This window comes from Gorilla gorilla, chromosome 16 (genome assembly GCF_029281585.2).
Source record: "Gorilla gorilla gorilla isolate KB3781 chromosome 16, NHGRI_mGorGor1-v2.1_pri, whole genome shotgun sequence".
NCBI classification, from domain to species: domain Eukaryota; kingdom Metazoa; phylum Chordata; class Mammalia; order Primates; family Hominidae; genus Gorilla; species Gorilla gorilla.
The window spans coordinates 101,841,417-101,856,942 of record NC_073240.2 but is presented as its reverse complement, the minus strand read 5'-3'; the positions used below and the strand labels follow the sequence as shown (position 1 = coordinate 101,856,942).

At 41.8% G+C, this 15,526-nt stretch overlaps 2 protein-coding genes across 8 annotated transcripts in view; one reads left to right on the top strand and one right to left on the bottom strand.

Annotated features, from left to right (window-relative positions):
• The window catches only part of ASB7 (ankyrin repeat and SOCS box containing 7), a 49,816-nt gene extending 46,023 nt beyond the window's left edge, over positions 1 to 3,793 (bottom strand). Inside the window, exons 1-2 of the mRNA XM_004056827.4 lie at positions 3,090 to 3,793; positions 2,807 to 2,905 (exon numbers count right to left, since the gene is read on the bottom strand). The gene's annotated coding sequence lies outside the window, so the exon portion shown is untranslated. The remainder of the gene's footprint in view (positions 1 to 2,806; positions 2,906 to 3,089) is intronic.
• Positions 3,794 to 3,816: 23 nt separating this feature from the next.
• LINS1 (lines homolog 1) overlaps positions 3,817 to 15,526 on the top strand; it is a 31,973-nt gene continuing 20,263 nt past the window's right edge. For 3 of the 7 annotated variants that reach the window (XM_063698881.1, XM_055364230.2, XM_055364229.2), the window contains exon 1: positions 3,817 to 4,015. The gene's annotated coding sequence lies outside the window, so the exon portion shown is untranslated. Of the gene's footprint in view, positions 4,020 to 15,526 lie in introns of all 7 variants that reach the window. The other 4 variants (XM_063698883.1, XM_019011133.3, XM_055364231.2 and 1 more) reach the window with 4 other exon arrangements.

The following is a 15,526-nucleotide window of genomic DNA, read 5'->3' as shown; positions in this document are numbered from 1 at the left end:
ACGGCCGTACCAAAACGGAGAACATGGGTGAGATGCCTGTTCACAAGCTCTACTGATATGATCAGGAGCCTGGAACCAAAATAAAGTATAAGTGTTATTTTAGTGTCACTCAACAAGGTATAGCATAGTGGTTATGATCCAAAACAAATAAAGGTATTAGTATTTCCTCCAAATTACTGGGCCTCCATATAACATAAGGATTTATTACCATGCACAACTTATCCATGACCCACATAAATTCCAGCAGAGAAACCAATAATTTTCATGAAGTGTGGATGAAGCAACAGAAGAAATTTTGGACTCATCCAGACCCAACTCAAAGCTTAAATCACAAGTATTATAACGATGAGATCCTGTCAATATTATCTTATTAACCTAGGTCTGCCAACACCATCTTTGTAGCCTCATGTGTCAATTCCTAGAAAGTTTGCAAGAAAGGAGACAATCATCCTACGTAGGGAGGGCATTCAGGTGATTATGAAGTGGAAGGCTGAAAGTCAGGTAATAGATACGCCAATATAAATGATATCTGGCTTTAGACTTTGTAGGGATGGTGTGCATCTCTATGTCACCAAAGTTAAATGTGAACAAATTAAAGAGATACTGTATGTGTCATAGTATTAACTAATTGTAAATGACATCACTTTATGTGTAAAGAATGTAAGTACTGGCCACAGTATACTAAAGATGCATCATTGCATATCTTCAATTAAAATCAATTATTCTCCCTACGTGATTATAAATCTATATTTGGTGATGAAATAAATTGGATTTTTTTTAAGCCACATGATTGGCAATAGAATTAATACAAAGCTAACTGCCAGGTTAAAAAATGTAAGCTACCTAACTAGCCATGTTGGTAAATAAATACCCAAATTAAATATTCTAAATGCCTGGTATAATCTAGACCAAATACTCTCAATCATTCTGATATTAGAAACATGACAGGTGTTGACAATTTATACATATTCCCTAATCTTAGAAAAACTATTAAAAAATGAGATGATCCATGAAATACTATTTAAGCAATGAGAATGAACTGGCTGAGAGCCAGAGTAAAGCCTTATCCTCTCTTACCTCCTGTGCTGGACTAGCCACAGACTCCCTCCCTTTACCATCTCAGGTGAAACTACTCTTTAGAAATGAAAGCATCCTAGAGTTACATCTAAAGCTGAAAAAATATTTAACTGAGAGGCTTGAATACAAAACACAGTACTTCATTTTGATCTTTAAAACATACTTCAAATATTTTAGCATTTTTTAAAAGTTCTGAAGTAATCATTAGGCCATCTCCCTGACAACTTCCATAATAAAATTTAGCCTTTAAAGATTTCCGGTTAGCTTTTACTGAAATGATGTAGTCAAGTACTCCTGATTCCCTACATATACATACAAAAGCTGCCCTAAGTTTTCACCAGGGAACAGTCATTGGTAGATACTGATTCTAAATCCTATTCCCTAGAATCTCTTCTTCTGGCATGCAGTTCCGTGTCTCAAGAATATGTATACCTCAGATCCCCTTAAAAGCTATGTCTTTATCTCTTTAGCTATGTCTTAAGAATTAACAGAATCAGTAAAGATACTAACTTCTTTTTGTGGAGGGCAGAAAGTCCAGTGGAACATAGGAAATCAAAAATATTAACTTCTGCTATTTTAAGCACTTCCTTGTAACAAAAATTCCCTAAACAATTTGGGATATTAAAATACCTCAGATTAACAAGTCACTTTATACTTTTGCTACTGGATGTTAGAAAAGTCATCCATTTGGCTAATTTTGGAATTAAACCTTGTATAATTTCCATGCTTATATCCCCCCTTTAGGAATTACACTAATGTCCTAAGTTTACTTTCAGAGCATTTTCAGAAGCAGCAACAAAATATGGCAGCAGAAATGTGATCAGAAGAATTAGATGCTTAAATTTCAATCCAGCAAACTCTACGTAAAAGTTTTAAAACGAGAAATCTTTTTTATAGAGTGCTAAAATTAAGACCCAGATATGTAAACACACCAAAAGGTTCCTTTGTTTTTAAATCCCTGAGTCAAACGATTAATAAGATATTGTGCAAATTTTTAAAAGTTCTTCTAGAAAATCTGAGGTGTAAGAAACATTGTATCTTTATAAGTTTCAAAGCCCATCCACATTTGTCACACACAAACACACAGAAAGCCCAAAGAGTTAATTATGCCTAAGTGTTTCAGGGTAATAATGTTGCCTTCATACCATTCACACTCTTAAGGTACACAGGTTGGCTTTCTAGTAGGAAATAAAATCAAACTATTTTCTGAAACTCATAAATCTCAGGCCAATAATTTACCTTTCTCTACCAAATCGTTGTCAGTTAGATAACTCAAAAGATTTTTCTGATGCAGGTAGAAGAAAGGTGATAGGAAAGAGTAAGGGGGAAAACAGTAAATTGTGGTTTAATTAAAAAGGAAGGTCATTCAGAATTAACAAGCAATTAACAAGGAATTGAGGAATTCCTATGAGAGTAAGGAAGGGAGGGTAGCTACAAAAAGGTCTCAAAGCCTCAGAGCAGAGCAAATGGCACAGTGTACCAAAAGATAATGAAAAACACAGAAACACACTGTACAGAAAGAAAGTGGGAAAATACGGTCCTGGGTAGAGAAGTTATAAAATGTTAAGTATCAGGCACGGGTAATGTTTTTGTTTTTCCTGGGAAACTGGGGGTGGGGGGGGGGTTAGGAAAGGTTGCATTCCCAGGCAACCACCCTGAAAATAAACCACTGCTTAATGAGGTAGGGGCCAGGAATAAACAATGGGGGAGGGGAGGGCTGGCTCATTACCTTTACAGACGATGCTGGTCAGAGGCACTGTGCCTTCTGCTTCTCTGATAGGTGGGCAGACCTCTTCCTGCTTTCGCGTCTTCTTCAGCCAGCTCAAACCTAGAAAAACAGAAACCAGCGAGTGGTGTAGTGTCTCAGGGGTGGGGAGGGGGGGCTGTGAAGAAGGGGGAGCTCAGGAAAGGGGCTGGAGAGTGGCAAGGGCAGGCAAGAAAAAGCAGAGATTTTCCTCCCTCCTACCCTCCCAGCCAGCACTCTTCCCCTCGGGGGAAGTAAAGGACTTTACCTGTCTCCTCAGCTGCTGCTTCTCTTCCTCCTTTCAGCCTCCTCTACACTCACCAACTTCTCCATTGAAGAAATACCCCAGGCAGGGCCGGACCCTGGTGTTCCTGATCCTCCTCGGTGCCTCACGGCCCCAGCCCGGCGAACATCCGAACAGCCGAGAAGGCAGGAGGTGGCGATCCCGGCCGCCGGGCAGCCTTGGGGCAGGGGTGCAGGGAGGCAGGGAGGAAGTCCTGGCTCGGGTGGGGGGGCAGTCCCGGTCCAGGGCTCGGAGCAGGGGGCTGCCGCGCTCCGGGCCGGAGGCTTCCAGCTACGGAGGGACCCAGGAGGTCTCGGGACGGCGAGGTCCCAGGTCATACGCGGCCCGAAGTGCCAGTCGTGGGGTCTCCGGACAGGGGGCTTTCGGGATGCACTTTGCACTGGGCCACCCCCGCCCCCTCCCTTCAGCACTTTGGGGTCACTGGGATGGGACCAAGCCTCCAACAACCAATCAGCGCCCGCAGTGGAGCCTGAGCCTGGAGCCGTAAACCAGGTCCGGGATGGGTGGGGGTGGAGGGAGTAGGGACGACTTGGTTGGTTGGTTGCTTCCTTCTCTCCTCCTTACCCCCGGCAGCCCCCACCCTCTGCCTGCCGTAAAGTTGCCTTTGCATTCGCGACAGTTAAGGGAGGCGTGCCGAACGGGGCAGAGATTCGTCTCCGATTGGTCTCACTCACTTCCCCCTACAGCTTCCCCGTGGTGGCTTCCGAGGCTCCGCCCCTGGCGGAGGGACTCAAAGCCGTTGCTAAGAGACACTATTCGCCGAAGGCGGTCTCTGCGCATGCGGGAGGAGGTGCCAGCTTGTACTTTCTGTGAACTACGGTGGCCCAGAGCGGGCATTTGTGTTCCCTCAAATGGCGGTGTGAAGAGAGTTCGCCTGAGCCGGATCCCAGGCAGGTAACCGGGACCGGCCGCCGTGCTGGCAGCAGGGGAGGCACGAGTGCGGCCAAATGAGAGCCTGGTTCAGGGCTTAAGGGTGGGAGGGCGGCAGGCTCCAGGAAGCGAGTAGAGGGGTGCCTTGTTTCTCCGCCCCTGTTCAGCGCTTGTCAGACGCAAGTGCCCGGTCTTGGCGCGGCTGTCGGTCCTTGAGACCCCGTTAGCTTCCAGGCTGGCAATGCCTCGCCTGAAGTGGGAGAACGGTCTCTCTTTGGGATAGCGATGACGATCCAAGGACTTTCCTGAAAGGATAGCAACGTTGGCGGGTTCCTGTGAATGAATGGAGAGGGGTCGTGGGGAAAACGCGAGATAGACTGATCAAGACATGTTTGTTAAGCACTTTATTCATGTAGCAAGTGTTTACTGGCCACTGTTCTAGTCCCTGGGGAGACAACACTGAACAAGATAGTGATTTCGGGGAAACAAACTCAAAATTATCAGATAGGGATGGGTTATATGAGGAAAATCAAGCAGAATGGTGGAATCGATTTTGACCAGGACGTGATGGGCTGTATTAGATAGGTAGTGCTGTGGTGTGAATATCTGTCCCCTTCAAAACTCATGCTGAAATTTAATCCCCAATGTGGCAGTACTGAGAGGTAGAGTCTTTAAGAGGTGGTTGGATCATGAGGGTTCTGTCTTCACGAGTGGATTAATCTATTCATGGATTAATGGGTTATCACGGAGGTAGAACTGGTGGCTTTTTAAGGAGAGACTTGACAACTCGTGAGCCTGCTCAGCCCCCTGGCCACGTGATACTTTGCGGTGCTGTCTCGTGGTCTGTCAGTCTTAGACTTCCCAGCCTCCAAAACTAGACAATAAATTACTTTTCTTTATAAATTACCGAGTTTTAGGAATTATTTTATAAGCAACAGGAAACGGACTAAGACAGATAGGAAAGGTCTCTGAGGAAGTGACATTTGAGCAGCGATCTGAATGACAAAGAGCCAGCCATGCCAAGATCTAGAGAGAGAATTTTGCCAGCAGAGAGAATTAGAAATGCAAAGCCTCTGATGCTAGAATATGCTTTGCTGTTTACAGGAACTGCCAGAAAGACGGCTAGGGTAGCTGAAGCAGAGTGGTAGGAAAATGACTGGTAATGAGACTGGGGGGTGGGGCATAGAGGTGAGAAGACGCCGAGAGTCAGATCTTGAAGGGCCTTGGTAATCCTTGTTTAGGAGTTTGGACTGTATCCTAAGGAAAGTGGATTGGTTTTTCAGAAGGAAGTGGGTGTAGGGTGGGCCTGGGTACAACCACTTTGGAAGGGATCGGTTGCAGTTGTCCAGAGTAGAAGTGCAGTAGTGGCAGTGAAGATAGATTCAGCTTTTTTATTTTTGTCCCATTATACTTCCCAGCAATCATATTTCATAATTTCAACTCTCTAAATTTCCATTTCTCCTTGAAATTGGTACCTGAATTATAATTAGAAACAACTTATTCAGGACTATTAAATGCTATCAATTTTTAGTAGCTTTCGGTCTTTCAATTCTACCATGATTTCTCCCTGTTTTTTTTTTTTCTTAACAGCAGGACTCCAATGTAAACAAATAAAATAAAAGCGGTATTTTATTAGTATTGTTAAATGAAATGTATAGGAAGCCATTGTTTTAGATTAAACCCCTGCACTAGGCCCAACAGACCAGGCCAAATCAGAATGGAGTTGCTGGTGCTAGGTGTCACATAATCAAACAACTTAGAAATGGGCCAGTTGTCAAAAAATCCAGAAGATACACAGCAAGGAGTCAAGGAGGCCTGATTTACCTGAGCCAGCATGATAAAGAAGTCTCTCCTCCATTTTGTCTCTGTGAGGAAAGTAACTTTGAAATGACCAATCTGTCTTTTATTCTCTTTTTGCTTCTTCAACCCTTTTCAGCCCACCTCTGCTCAGCTAATCAGAACACCTTTTCTAAATTTTTAGTTGAGATGCTGCCAGATTCATGAATTGCTAATAAAAGCCATTTACATCTTTAAATTTGTTCAAATTTTGTTTGTTTTTGTTTTTGAGATGGAGTCTCCCTCTGTCGCCCAGGCTGGAGTACAGTGGTGCGAGCTTGGCTCACTGCAACCTCCGCCTCCCAGGTTCAAGCAGTTCTCCTGCCCCAGCCTCCTGAGTACCTGGGACTACAGACACACTCCACCACACCCAGCTAATTTTTGTATTTTTAGTGGAGATGGGGTTTTACCACGTTGGCCAGGCTGGTCTCGAACCTCTGACCTCAGGTGATCCACCCGCCTCGGCCTCCCAGAGTGCTGGGATTACAGGTGTGAGCCACTGCACCCAGCCTCAAATTTTGTTTTTTAACAGTTCAAATATAATGTACAAGTTCAGTTTTATAACATTTACTCATTATAGAGTCAAGAAGTTTTGAACTCCCAAAAAGAAGGAAAAAGAGGGAGAGAGAAATGAATAAATATGTAAATTGTTGTGGAGAACATATTCATTCTTATAGCAGACTCGGCACCCATGCAATTCATATGGTGTATTTGCTAAATGACAGTTAAGTAGAGAGATGGGGGCCTAAGAACTTGTTGGTGAAGAGCCTAGAAACAGAGTTGTCTCCTAATTCCTAGTTCTTTGTATTTCTGGCCATTTGTTTTTCATTTAAAATCCTGCCTTTGAGTTAAACAACCATTTTCAAATGATTGAAGTACATGATTATATCATAGCCAAGTAACATCATATTGTCAAAGTTTCACAGAATGTGCTACTAGATAATTTTAAATTGCTTTATTGAATTGGTGCTATCAGATTTGCTAATTTTTATAACTTTTCAATGATGTAAAAGCAGTTTAGATTGCGGAATATTTATAACAAGTTAATATTGATTAGGTTTTAACAGATACACTTCATTTCCCATTAACTTAGTTAATAATATAAAATTCACAAAAATGGGAACATCTTACAACATATAAGTGAAATAATTTGGGATAAGTATTTATGAAGCTTGATTCATGAAACCCTGACTCAATCAGAATTGAGTTTATTTCTTGAGTAGAAAAAGACTTTATCATTGGAAAAATGCCCCAGCCCCACTGCAGCAATTCTGATTTAGCTGGTCTCCAGGGAGTCCAAGGCTCATGGATTTTTCCTAATGTTCCAGTGATGTCGGTGTCAAGGTCAGATTCCAAGGTCAAGGACCACTGCCCAGGAGGCTGTGTCGTGGCCCATAAAGCACTTGGTGGTGGAGAGAATGAGCAGGTTATGCTCTAGTTGGCAGCAGGCAGTGTTCTGGGCCTGCAGGTTGTGTCTGGGGATCTTGGTGTAATGAAGAGGGCCACCATAAAGACAGATGCAGCACAGTTTGGAGCCCATCATCTGCCTTGTTAGCCCAACTTAGTTCAGCTGTACCTGGCAGAAAAGGCGATGGGGCTGGGTAGAGAAATTGTATTTCAGACCTTGGTCATCACAGCAAAAAGAATGCCAAAAGAAAGGAAGCTAACTGGAGGCTTTTGAGTTCCTTATAGTTCTTGCCCTGGTAATTTAAGGGATTTTGGTCTTCTATGGTATTCTACCACAGCCATTTTAAGATGGTACTTCCGTGTGTGTTGCTTCTGTCAAGTACGTTGTCAGATGTGTCATACGGTAAAGACTGAATGAGCTCAGAACTTAATCCCTGCTATGGATACTACTGTTTATAATTCTTTGATACTACATTTTTATTATAATTTAAAATTCACAACTTAAAATATTACATGGTGTTTTTAATGTTTTTTGAGATCAAAACGGTACTAAAATATACTTTGGGACTGATTTTAGGATTGTTACATATACACTACTAAATTAATCTTCAGCAAGGAATGTATTCCACAAATATGAGTACCTACTGTGTATCAAATGCTGTGCTAGGAGCTAGGGAAGAACCAAGCAGACAACTCTAAATCATACAAATCATTGCACAAATCGTTAAAGTATAATTGTGACACATTCTGTAAGACAGGGCAGCAGAGCTGGAAGACAGTATCACCGGAGGACCTACCCCTGCCAAAGAAAGTCATATTTAAGCCTAAAACAAAAGGGAAAGTAGGTGGAAGGAGAAGCATTGTATCAAGGCCCAGAGGCTGGAAGGAACCTTTCAAGGTTAATAAATAAAGACATATTGACATCTTCCTACATGAGTTGTACAGGTGTTTTCACATATAAGCCATTTAATTTTTGCAAATCTTTGAGTATGCTACTTGGCTGAGTTAGGTAGATAATCTCGTTTTATCAATTGAAAAATCAGATCTTGTCTGTGTACAGAATTTAGGAGTTCAGTAAAATCTAGACAGTATCACATCTATAGACAGTTCCTAAACGCTACCCTGCCACTGGTGGCGGATTTGTGGGGGCAGATGGAAAAGGGACAAGGCATAGACTGGAAAAGGGGAAGACTAAGGAAAACCTTTCAGTGAAATATTTCATTCTGAAGTACCACTTAAAACATACAGTTATAATTTAGCAACTAAGTATAGAAAAGTATCATTCATATTGATACACTGGAGAATTTCCATTTATTTAAAAAATGCTTAGCATTAGCATATAAAAACCTAAGGAGCTGAGATTCCTCATCAATAAATCAAGTAGATTGCGCAGTGGTTCTCAAAGTGTAGTCCCTGGTTCAATTCTTGGGCCCTCCCAGACCCACTAAATCAGAATCTCCAAAGTGGGCCCAGGCATTTGTGTTCTAATAAGCCTTCCAGGTAATTCTGATGCTACGGTTTGAGAATTATCTCTAAATTATCTCTTGAGATTTTTTCTAGTATGAACACGTTATGATTCTAATGTCCAGCATTAATCTGTGCTATGTTTAAAAAAAAAAAAAAAAGATTTGCCTTTGGAGTGGTCACATAATAGAGCTACTTGAGAAAGATACTGTTGCCAGTAGGCCAGGTCAGGTTCTTCGCTTCTCTGCACAAAAGAATTTGAAAGGGAGACCACAGTGAAAATGTAGAAGGTTTGTTGCAGAGTGAAAGCAAGTGCACACTCAAAAGAGGAGCCTGGATGTGCTCAAAAGAGGCGTGTAATGTGGTCAGGGCTCGCTACGCAGACAGGCATGATGAAGGCACAAATATTCTGTGATGAAAGGAGAGGGTTTCCAGGAAATGGGCGGGCAGTTCCCGGAATCAGGGCGCCACCCTTTTCTTGACTAAATGTGGTTAATCTGGAACTGTCATGGCTTCAGGTACGTGGCAGGGAGTGGGCGGTTTCCCCAGGGAAGTTTTATGGTAATAGGGCATAATGCAGCCAAGAGTATGCATTCAGTCAAGTTTTTGGCCATCTTGGATTTAACCAATTGCAGCAGGCTTCCTCTGTTACATTCTTATCTGTGCCTGGTCCCCAGGTAGCCCTTTCCCATTGGCACAGCTGCCGGCATTCACCTATGCAAGCTTTTACTTGTGTGTCTATGCTTGCAGCTTGATTTTTCAGGCCGCTTTTTGTTAGAAAAGAAATGATTTGGGGGCTGCTTTTTATTAAAAGGGAAACCTTGCCAAGGACTCTCTTACCCTCACTATCTGTCTAAATAATTTCTAGCTCCTGTATCATAAGGCTGTTACCAGTATATCACTTTGACAGAAAAATGCATTTAAGCATTAAGTCTTTTATCTATAACTTGATTGCCAGGCTTTTCCTTCATGCCAAAAAAATCTGGCCTGTTTCAGAGTCCTAAGACAAGAGTTTAATAGGAAGACAATTTACAAACACGTGACAGAGTTTGTATTCTCACTATCTCAGAAGTAACCTGGAAACTTGTTAGAAATACAAGTTACTGGGCCCCACCCCAGAACTATCTTATGGGAAACTCCTAGGGTAGGGCCCTGCAGTCTGCTTTCATAAACCTGTCAAGTGCATGACACAGTTTGAGTACCATTGTTTTGAGGAAAAGGAAGCATGGTGTAGCACTCCAAGGCCAGTAACCGCCAGCACCCCCTTTAGCCCTGAAGGTAAAGAGAGCTGGCAGTTCCTGGAGCTTGAAAGTCCAGCCTGCCTTCCGCCCCTCCCACTCCAAATCTCCTGGAGTCTGTTGGGGCACAGAGGAGAGTGAAGAATGGAACTAAAGGGAAGATACTGGCACATGGCATGCTGGCGGAAGATATCTGCCCCACTTCTTTTAATAGGGGAGGGAGGTGCTCTTGTCTAACCAGACCCATTTTATTTTTTCTGTGAAAAGTGCAGTTTCGATTGGTGGAGGGAACCAGAATCCTGGAAGACAGCCTGGGTTTGGAGGCCTCAACTTCCGCGACAGTTGTCACTGCATCTTCATTAATGGAGCAAAATAGATTAAGTAGCCTCTTGGGCTGTGGTCAGATTTGAACCAACTGTTGTTGAATTAGGGGAAGGCCTACTATTGACTTTCCCAGTCTATTAGTCTATGTAGTAGCCACATCATATAAAGAAACTAGTAATTTTTTTTACTTCTAATATTGACCATGAAAATAGATTATTTTTGTATTCTGAATTCAAACATAGACATATCTTTTTAAAGATAACCACAAATTGTTTTCCAAAGAGGATGTGCCATTTTTCATTCTCACCAGCAGTGTAGGAGAGATCTAGTTTCTCAGCATCCTCCCCAGCATTTGGAGTCATTTTTAGCTCTTCTAGTAGTGGTAGTTCACTGTAGTGTTAATTCATATTTCTGTAATGGCTAATATGGTTAAGGATCTTTCTGTGGGATTATTTGCCATCTTTATATCCTCTTTGGTGAAATGTCTGTGCATGTCTGATCCATTTTGTAATTGAATTTTTTTTTTAATGTTGAGTTTTGGGAGTTCTTTATATATTCTAGGTACTAGTCATGTGCTTTGCAGGTATTTTTCTTTAAGTCTGTAGCTTGTCTTCTCATCTTCTTAGGGTTTTTTTGCAGAGCAAGTTTTAAATTTTGCTGAGTTCTGGTTTATCAGTTTTTACATTTGTGGATCATGCTTTTATGGTCAAGTCTGAGAACCCTTTGACTAGCCTCAGATGCCTAAGATTTTTCCTACATTTTTTTTCTAAAAGTTTAAAGTTTACAGCCATGACCCATTTGGGGTTGACTTTTGTAAAAGGTTGGAGTTATTTTAGAGAAAGTAAAATCAAGGTCATAGTAACCCTTATTCACAGTGCCTTTAATGTGGATGAACTGTTGATGCCCAAGGAGGAACAGTGGATTGTTGATTTTTCATGAGGAGCTTGCTGGGTTTGGTATAGCCACTAAAAGTATAGTCAGCCCTCCATATCCACGGATTCCATTCCAGTAGGTTCTGCTCCCCTGGATTCAACCAACCCCAGATCAAAAATATTTAGGGAATTGGGGAAAAATTTTGGCTACAGGATGGGGTGCTGGCTGCCAGGGGGAACCAGCCCTGTGCTCAGAGTTGGCACTGAACATGTATGGATTTTTTCTTCTTGTCATTATTTTCTAAACCATACAGTGTAACAGATACTTGCATAGCATTTGCAATGTACCGTGTCAAATATTTTAAGTAATCTTGAGATCATTTAAAATACCTAGGAGGATGTGTGTAGATTATATGCAAATACCACACCATTTTATATATGGGACTTGGGCATCTGTAGATTTCGTTATCCTTAGAGAGTCCTGGAACAAATCTCCCACGGATCCTGAGGGATAACTGCCCTTTGTTTTGTTCAGAAACTCACAATTCCAGAAAACCATGTCACTGACAGCAGCACTACCAACAACATTTGATCCCACAAGATTTGTGATCATTAACCAAAATCAGAGACCCCTGAAGGTCTGATTACCGTGCTGGCCTGTTGATTCTGGGGCTTAAATGGAACTATAGTTGGCCCTCTGGATCCATGGGTTCCACATCCACAGATTCAACCAACCTCAGATAAAAAAAATTCAGAAAAAATAAAAAATAACAATACAATAATAAAAATAATACAAATCAAAACAATACAGTGTAACAACTATTTACACATCACTTACATTGTGTTAGGTATTATAAGTAATCTAGAGATGATTTAAAGTATATGGCAGGATGTGCACAGTTTATATGCAAATATTATGCCATTTTTTGCCAGACAGTTGAGCATCCATGGATTTTGGTATCCTTGGTGGGTTTTGGAACAAATCCCCCACAGATACCGAGGGGTGACTATACAATTTTAAAAACTCAGTCAAATCGCTATCCTGATTAACATTTCAACCTGTAGTTGCTGAGTATCTTTTGAAAAAATTAATCTTAGTTTATATTGGGAAATTGCATAGTAATTGACCTTGATTTTAGATCTCGCGTAGCGTGTGAAAATGATTCTGAGCGCTATTGTTTTACAGTGTGAACAGTTAAGCTGTAGGAGTTACTATTTAATTTGAAGTCCAATGTTGAACTCTTGTCCTGGGCTTTTGGAGCACCAATGGAAGTTTGAAGAGTGCTTTGGTGGAGTGGTGAAGGACACAGGCTCTGATATTAGATTTTCTGGCTTCACATCCTGACTCTGCCCCTGAAGCTCTGTGACATAACATCTCTCTTAGTTTTCTTATCTGTAAAATGGGTATGATAATTAAGCACCCCCCCCCCCCCATAAAGTTGTAAAACTCACTTAGAGCAGTATCTGGTACGTAGTAGGTACTCAATAAAGTTTAACGATTCGTATTCCTAACACAGCAATTTTATGTGAAGATGGGTGGGAAGTATGTTATTTTATATTAATAAACACATGGTTTTATTAGGCATATAATGCAAAATTCAAATAGTTTACAGAACTTAAAAAATAAATAGAGGCTTCAGACAAATTTTATACTTAATATGGGTAACCCTTAGGCCACTTGGTGTGGGATTTCAGCTCCTCTGCCAAGAGAAAACACTAAGAGAATCACTGCTCCTTCACTTACCTAGTAAGACTGCCCCAATTGTTTGTTTCCAGGCTAGAGAAATCGTTCATTTATCATATAGATGGCCTCAGAGCCTGTCAGCATCCTGTGCACCCTCCGTCAGACAACTTGGGTTTGTTGCTGTCTCTTAAAAGCTTGTTGTCTGAAGAGTACACATTCCCCCAGGCCAGCATGATAATGCAGAATGAGATGTGCAAACCTCAGAGCATCCACTTCAGAAAAAATTGTGGTCAGTTAAATCCCCTAGTTTGTTTTCTTAAGGATTTGTCCTTTCCTTTAATACCACAATTGCTTTAAAAAACACATACAAACTACAGTTTTCAATTCCAATGGGCTACCCACAGACATTTATTTTAAAGACAGTGTAATTAAGAGGAGTTTATACTTGATCACAATAGAAACAGCCTAGCACCTATTGTCGTCATTCATTCATTAGCTGCCTGGCCCCTTGGCATTTGTGACCTGTATTACTAAGATGAATATTTTTTGATTTCCATCTAAGATTACAGGCCCATCTCCTTTAAGCCTATTACTTCCTATGGGACTAGAACAATAAGTTGATCTTTTGTTAAAGTATATATATGGCCTTTTGTCCTGGGTTCCTGAAGCAGCTCAAGACAGCTTCAGAGCACTAAAGGTAAAAGGCAGTGTTTTGTTATTTATAATAAACACTTTTCACACACCCCAGCTTATGTTAATGAGGTGATTTTTTTGGACCATCTAGATGGCTACAGGATGGAGTGCTCACTGCGGGGAGGGAACCAGCCCTGTGCTCAGAGTTGGAACTTTCAGCCCTACCCCCAGTCTCAGGAAGGGGAGAGGGACTCAAGGTTGAGTCTATCACCAAGGGCCAGTGATTTAATCAACCATGCCTAAGTAAAGAAGCCTCCTTAAAAATCCAAAAGTGTTATCAGTTGATGGGTGTCCAGGTTCTTGGCGTCTTGAACAAAGAAAGCACAAACGAAGCAAGGGAAGACACACAAAACATACAAACAAAGCAAAGAAAGAATGAAGCAACAAAAGCAGAGATTTATCGAAAATGAAAGTACACCCCACAGGGTGGGAGTGGGCCAAGCATAGGGGCTCAAGAGCCCTGTTACAGAATTTTCTGAGGTTTACATACCCTCTAGAGGTTTCCATTGATTACTTGGTGTATGCCCTATGTAAATGAAGAGGGTGAAGTAAAGTCACTTACTTAGTGTACACCCTATGTAAATGGAGAGGATATTTCATAGATGAAGTGTTTCCATTTGATTTAGTTCTAGGAAGTCAGCGTGAATTAGCCTTATGTCCCTGCCTCCAGACCCTATTGTGCCTCATTTCCCCCCCCAGAAAGACGTGATCCCTATAAATCTTTATGGAGGCAGAGGGACCAATGGTCTATCTTCTGTAACTGCTTCATGCTGGCTTCGGGCACAGTCCCTACCTATTGGGAATCACAGAACTCTCGCCCCTCTCTGTCTAGTGGAGGCAGGGTAGCTCCTTGATGGCCAGGAGTAGTGGCTGGAACCTTTGTTGCATGATCATCTGAAGCTTGATGGTTTCTAGGCGAGAGGAAATGAATTTGGTTAAAAGATTTAATGGGAACTTCAGGGAGTGGATACCTATGCTGCCAGGAATGTTTTCTAGAGATTTGCGGAAGAAAAACAAAACCTAGTCTGTTCTAGGATCTGTGTGTTTCCTTAACGTCTTAATGCAAGCAACTCCATTTTGGTTTGGTTTGGTTTGGTCTGTTGGGGCCTAGTGCATGAGTTCAGTCCAAAACAATGACCTTCCATAATTTTGTTTTAAAAAATTCTCCCTTTTTGGTCATGTTCTCACTTAGGTGAGAGTGTGACCAAAACTTAGGGCCTTAGCACAACTCTCAGTTACCTTCATTTTGGGTTTCTGGTCTCAGTGCATGATTCATAGGTTATGGTGTCCTCATGTTCACACATTTCTTTCAGCTCTTGTCATTCCAGTTGAAGAGAGACCATTTGACATTCTAGAGATGGCTGCGTGCAACCATTTAAAACCTTTGAGAGAATACAGCACACAAGGGAAACTATTATTATTTTTTTTTTCCTTTTTTATTTTTTGAGACAGAGTTTTGCTCTTTTCGCCCAGGCTGGAGTGCAATGGCATGATCTTGGCTCACTGCAACCTCCGCCTCCCAGGTTCAAGTGATTCTCCCACCTCAGCCTCCTGAGCAGCTGGGATTACAGGCATGTGCCACCATGCCTGGCTAATTTTGTATTTTTAGTAGAGACAGGGTTTATCATGTTGGCCAGGCTGGTCTCAAACTCCTGACCTCAGGTGATCTGCCCGCCTCGGCCTCCCAAAGCGCTGGGATTAAAGGTATGAACTACCACGCCTGGCCGAGACTATTGTTATGACTATCGGGAGGATAATACCAAGAGTTTGGAGTATGCTTCTTCCCTTAGGTTCCCATAAACCAAACCATCTAAAATCAAATAGATCAAAGAATGAGCTAGATAAAGAGCCTACTCATTTAACCAAGCAATCTCTTTGTTAATCCCCTACAATGAATCTCTATACTTTTCATTTGATGTATTTCTCCATAGGCCAGAAGTGCCAGCAGCTGCACAGATACTTCTCTGTTCAGCCAATTCTATCATAACTTTAACAAGAGAATTTAAAGTCTGT